Below are 5,000 nucleotides of genomic sequence, written 5' to 3' on the forward strand. Positions count from 1 at the left end.
GGCCGTGGGTCAGTTCACTTGTTTTGGAACAATGGATCCACAAAGACCTGGAGGTAGAGGAAGAGGACGGTGGAGGAGGAGGAGGAGGAGGAGGAGGAGGAGGAAGAGGACGGTGGAGGTGGAGGTGCACAAATAGTTTCTGATGAGATTCGTGCAGCTGTAGTTGACCATGTCCTTGTCCATGGGATGTGAATGAGGGAAGCTGGGCAAAGAGTGCAGCCGAATCTGAGCCGCTTCACAGTAGGCTCTATAATCCGGACCTTCAGAGAGGAAAATAGGTAATTTACATACTGCTCTCTGCTGTAGCTTTGGAGTTCTGTACTCTGCGCTGTTACAGCACATACATGTACTGCAGCTGTTTGCTCTATTGTACTGTATGCTGTCTGAAATGCATTGTATTACTGTACCATATCACCTACAGTTACAGTAATTTGGAGTTACTGTATGCTCCTATTTTGTAAAATGGATGGTTTACTTTATCCCATCAGTACTTCTATTTTTGCAGAACTGAGAGACGACCACCTAATGGAGGCAGAAGACGGCTATTTTCAGAAGAGCAAGAGATGGAAATCATCAATATGGTCATAGCCAACAATATCATTCGTTTGCGTGAGATACAAAGGAGAGTTATTGAGGATCAGGGACCGCGTTCTTCGACGGGACAGGTTGAGGATGAAACGGGCCGATCGTGTTCCTTTCGAAAGGAACTCCGATAGAGTCAAAGACCAGCGCTTGGAATATGTGCAAGTATGGTTTTTCATACTGTATCAAGTATTTGAGTACAGTTATGTATTACAGCAGTATATACTGTAGTACAGGCTATATGATGGCCTACTCTTGTGTACTATAGCAATGTGTTTCAGAGTAGTCATTTACTGTACTGTGTTTCATCTCTTTTGTAGAGAATCTTTGATATTGATGCCAGAGACACTCCTCATGAACTCATCTTTGTTGATGAAGCAGGATTTAATCTGACCTAAAGGAGAAGGGGGAGGAACATAATTGGCCACCGGGCCATTGTGAATGTTCCTGGCCAGCGAGGAGGGAATGTGACCACGTGTGCCGCCATCAGCCACCGAGGGGTCCTCCATCGCCACGCCACCCTTGGTCCACACAACACCATGCATCTGCTGGCTTTCCTCGATGGTCTGCGAGATCATGTATACCGACTAGACCAGAGGGAGCCGGCACAACCGGAGCAGCCATGCTACGTTATCATTTGGGACGATGTCGGTTTCCACCGGGCTGCTCTAGTTCGTGACTGGTTCATGAACAACCCAAGATTCAGCAACATCTTTCTACCTGCATATTCTCCCTTCCTAAACCCCATAGAGGAGTTTTTTTCGGCATGGCGGTGGAAGGTCTATGACCGAGACCCCTACATCCGTGTTCACCTCCTCCAGGCCATGGAGGAGGCTTGTTTAGATATTACGGTTGAGGCTTGCCAGGGGTGGATAAGGCATCCAAGGGGTTTTTCACCCACTGCCTGGCTAGGGCTAATATTGCCTGTGATGTTGATGAGCATCTCTGGCCTGACCCAGACCAGAGACGGGATGCTGAGGCAGAATAAATGTTTTTTTGTTTTTTTTTGCTGTATGCACAAACTGTTTTTTTCATTGGATTATATTGGTAAATACATGGAAATAATTTTACTGTATTCTACGTACCTTTACTTTTTCACTCAATGTCAGTTTATTTTACTACAGTACATTAAGGAATTAAAAATGTTGAAAATGTATACATGTGTTGTGTGTTTATATTGTGTTCATCATGTAAAGAGGTTGTTCTGGGGGAAAACATAAGCTCCATTATTCATTGCAGTAACAGGTTTTTACGGTAGTGTTGTGAATTGATCTCACCAGTGTGTAATGGCTGTTTTGTAGTGTCTGTGTGTTTGATGGCTTTTGTGTGATGTCTGAAGGCAAAGTTTGGTTTAGATGTAAGATTACATGGTTTTGAGTGGAGAGTTTGAAGTTTGTGAAGATGAGTGTGCAGTTATGCATTTGTGTTTAGAGTTTTGGGAAATGGAGCATAATTTCAAGAAATTTGTCTTAGCAATCAAAACTAATATATATTAAATAATATTAACGACCCTCTGTTCCGATTGGCTAACCGTTTCAAGAGTGAGACGCTGCGGCCCGGCGGCTACAGGTAGGGAAAACTCTCCGGTAATAAACGATGACGACCGCTTTGAAAAAAACACTTTGTTAGTCTATTATTTCTTACAGAAATGATAATGAGCGAACCTTTGTGACGCCGCAAAGTTACGGAAGTCCAAACGGCTCGTTTAGAGGCTCGCTTTTCTAATATGGATTGTGTGGATTTAGTTTTGATACTTTCACCATGTTTAGATACACATCCAACTCCTTTATCATCACAGAGGAGAGGGAGTCCTGCTTTACACCAGATGGACCTTAACTTGTTTACATTCTAGCAGCCAATGGCATCACTAGAAAGATTTGAGTCTCAGAAATAAACATTCTGCACAGTCAGACTTTGTTGTCACTAAACTTTTATTGATCACATAGTATTGTGTTTGTATTGAATCCTGAACCTCAGATCAAGTATTGAATGGTATCAGCAGAGAAACAGATCGTCTCAACACTGATTCACTGCACCTGTCACCAACTGAATATGAGCATCAGTGTTCTGCTAGGTTTTCTGTCTCCTTCTACCCATAATCCCTTGTCTTGGGGTGGATTAACGAACCGCACCGCAGTTCTCTGGTCAGAGGACCGAGACTCTTGGTGTCGTTATTTGGTTCAAACGGCGTCGTTCACCTGGAGAACCAACTGAGCTGAAGGAGGAAAATAAACAGATCTGAAGGTTCAGGGAGTGACGCGGCCTCAGAGACTCAGTCAGGTGTTTGATTTCCGGTCTGAAGGAGTTTCCAACCAGGAAGTGCCACCTGAACACCTGATGATGTCAGATGATCGAACTGGCCGAGTTGTGACGTCATCGCTCTTTCCAACATGGCTGAACACGAGTCGCACGAGAACGGAAGAAATTTCAAACATGAAACACGAGTACGAACGTAAAAGACGACAAGGATATTCCCTGATAACTACAGAGCTGCAGCGTTCAGTTTCCTGGTGTTCACAGTATGTATGAGCAGGGTGTTTTCAGAGTGAGAGGGTGTTTTCAGAGTGAGAGGGTGTTTTCAGAGTGAGAGGGTGTTTTCAGAGTGAGAGGGTGTTTTCAGAGTGAGAGAGTGTTTTCAGAGTGAGAGGGTGTTTTCAGAGTGAGAGGGTGTTTTCAGAGTGAGAGAGTGTTTTCAGAGTGAGAGAGAGTGTTTTCAGAGTGAGAGGGTGTTTTCAGAGTGAGAGGGTGTTTTCAGAGTGAGAGAGTGTTTTCAGAGTGAGAGAGAGTGTTTTCAGAGTGAGAGGGTGTTTTCAGAGTGAGAGAGTGTTTTCAGAGTGAGAGGGTGTTTTCAGAGAGAGTGTTTTCAGAGTGAGAGGGTGTTTTCAGAGTGAGAGGGTGTTTTCAGAGTGAGAGAGTGTTTTCAGAGTGAGAGAGAGTGTTTTCAGAGTGAGAGGGTGTTTTCAGAGTGAGAGGGTGTTTTCAGAGTGAGAGAGTGTTTTCAGAGTGAGAGAGAGTGTTTTCAGAGTGAGAGGGTGTTTTCAGAGTGAGAGGGTGTTTTCAGAGTGAGAGAGTGTTTTCAGAGTGAGAGGGTGTTTTCAGAGTGAGAGGGTGTTTTCAGAGTGAGAGAGAGTGTTTTCAGAGTGAGAGGGTGTTTTCAGAGTGAGAGAGAGTGTTTTCAGAGTGAGAGGGTGTTTTCAGAGTGAGAGGGTGTTTTCAGAGTGAGAGAGTGTTTTCAGAGTGAGAGGGTGTTTTCAGAGAGAGTGTTTTCAGAGTGAGAGAGTGTTTTCAGAGGGTGTTTTCAGAGAGTGTTTTCAGAGTGAGAGGGTGTTTTCAGAGTGAGAGAGAGTGTTTTCAGAGTGAGAGAGTGTTTTCAGAGTGAGAGAGAGTGTTTTCAGAGTGAGAGGGTGTTTTCAGAGTGAGAGGGTGTTTTCAGAGTGAGAGAGTGTTTTCAGAGTGAGAGGGTGTTTTCAGAGAGAGTGTTTTCAGAGTGACAGGGTGTTGTCAGAGAGAGTGTTTTCAGAGTGAGAGAGTGTTTTCAGAGGGTGTTTTCAGAGAGTGTTTTCAGAGTGAGAGGGTGTTTTCAGAGTGAGAGTGTTTTCAGAGTGAGAGAGTGTTTTCAGAGTGAGAGAGAGTGTTTTCAGAGTGAGAGGGTGTTTTCAGAGTGAGAGAGTGTTTTCAGAGAGAGTGTTTTCAGAGTGAGAGAGTGTTTTCAGAGTGAGAGGGTGTTGTCAGAGAGAGTGTTTTCAGAGTGAGAGAGTGTTTTCAGAGGGTGTTTTCAGAGAGTGTTTTCAGAGTGAGAGGGTGTTTTCAGAGTGAGAGTGTTTTCAGAGTGAGAGAGTGTTTTCAGAGAGAGTGTTTTCAGAGTGAGAGGGTGTTTTCAGAGAGTGTTTTCAGAGTGAGAGGGTGTTTTCAGAGAGAGTGTTTTCAGAGTGAGAGGGTATTTTCACTCTGAAAAGAGTGTTTTCAGAGTGAGAGGGTGTTTTCAGAGAGAGTGTTTTCAGAGTGAGAGGGTATTTTCAGAGTGAGAGAGTGTTTTCAGAGAGAGTGTTTTCAGAGTGAGAGGGTGTTTTCAGAGTGAGAGGGTGTTTTCAGAGAGAGTGTTTTCAGAGTGAGAGGGTGTTTTCAGAGAGTGTTTTCAGAGTGAGAGGGTGTTTTCAGAGTGAGAGGGTGTTTTCAGAGAGAGTGTTTTCAGAGTGAGAGGGTGTTTTCAGAGTGAGAGGGTGTTTTCAGAGAGAGTGTTTTCAGAGTGAGAGGGTGTTTTCAGAGTGAGAGGGTGTTTTCAGAGTGAGAGAGTGTTTTCAGAGAGAGTGTTTTCAGAGTGAGAGGGTGTTTTCAGAGTGAGAGAGTGTTTTCAGAGAGAGTGTTTTCAGAGTGAGAGGGTGTTTTCAGAGTGAGAGGGTGTTTTCAGAGAGAGTGTT

The sequence above is a fragment of the Centroberyx gerrardi genome, chromosome 8, assembly GCF_048128805.1.
Source record: "Centroberyx gerrardi isolate f3 chromosome 8, fCenGer3.hap1.cur.20231027, whole genome shotgun sequence".
NCBI lineage: Eukaryota > Metazoa > Chordata > Actinopteri > Beryciformes > Berycidae > Centroberyx > Centroberyx gerrardi.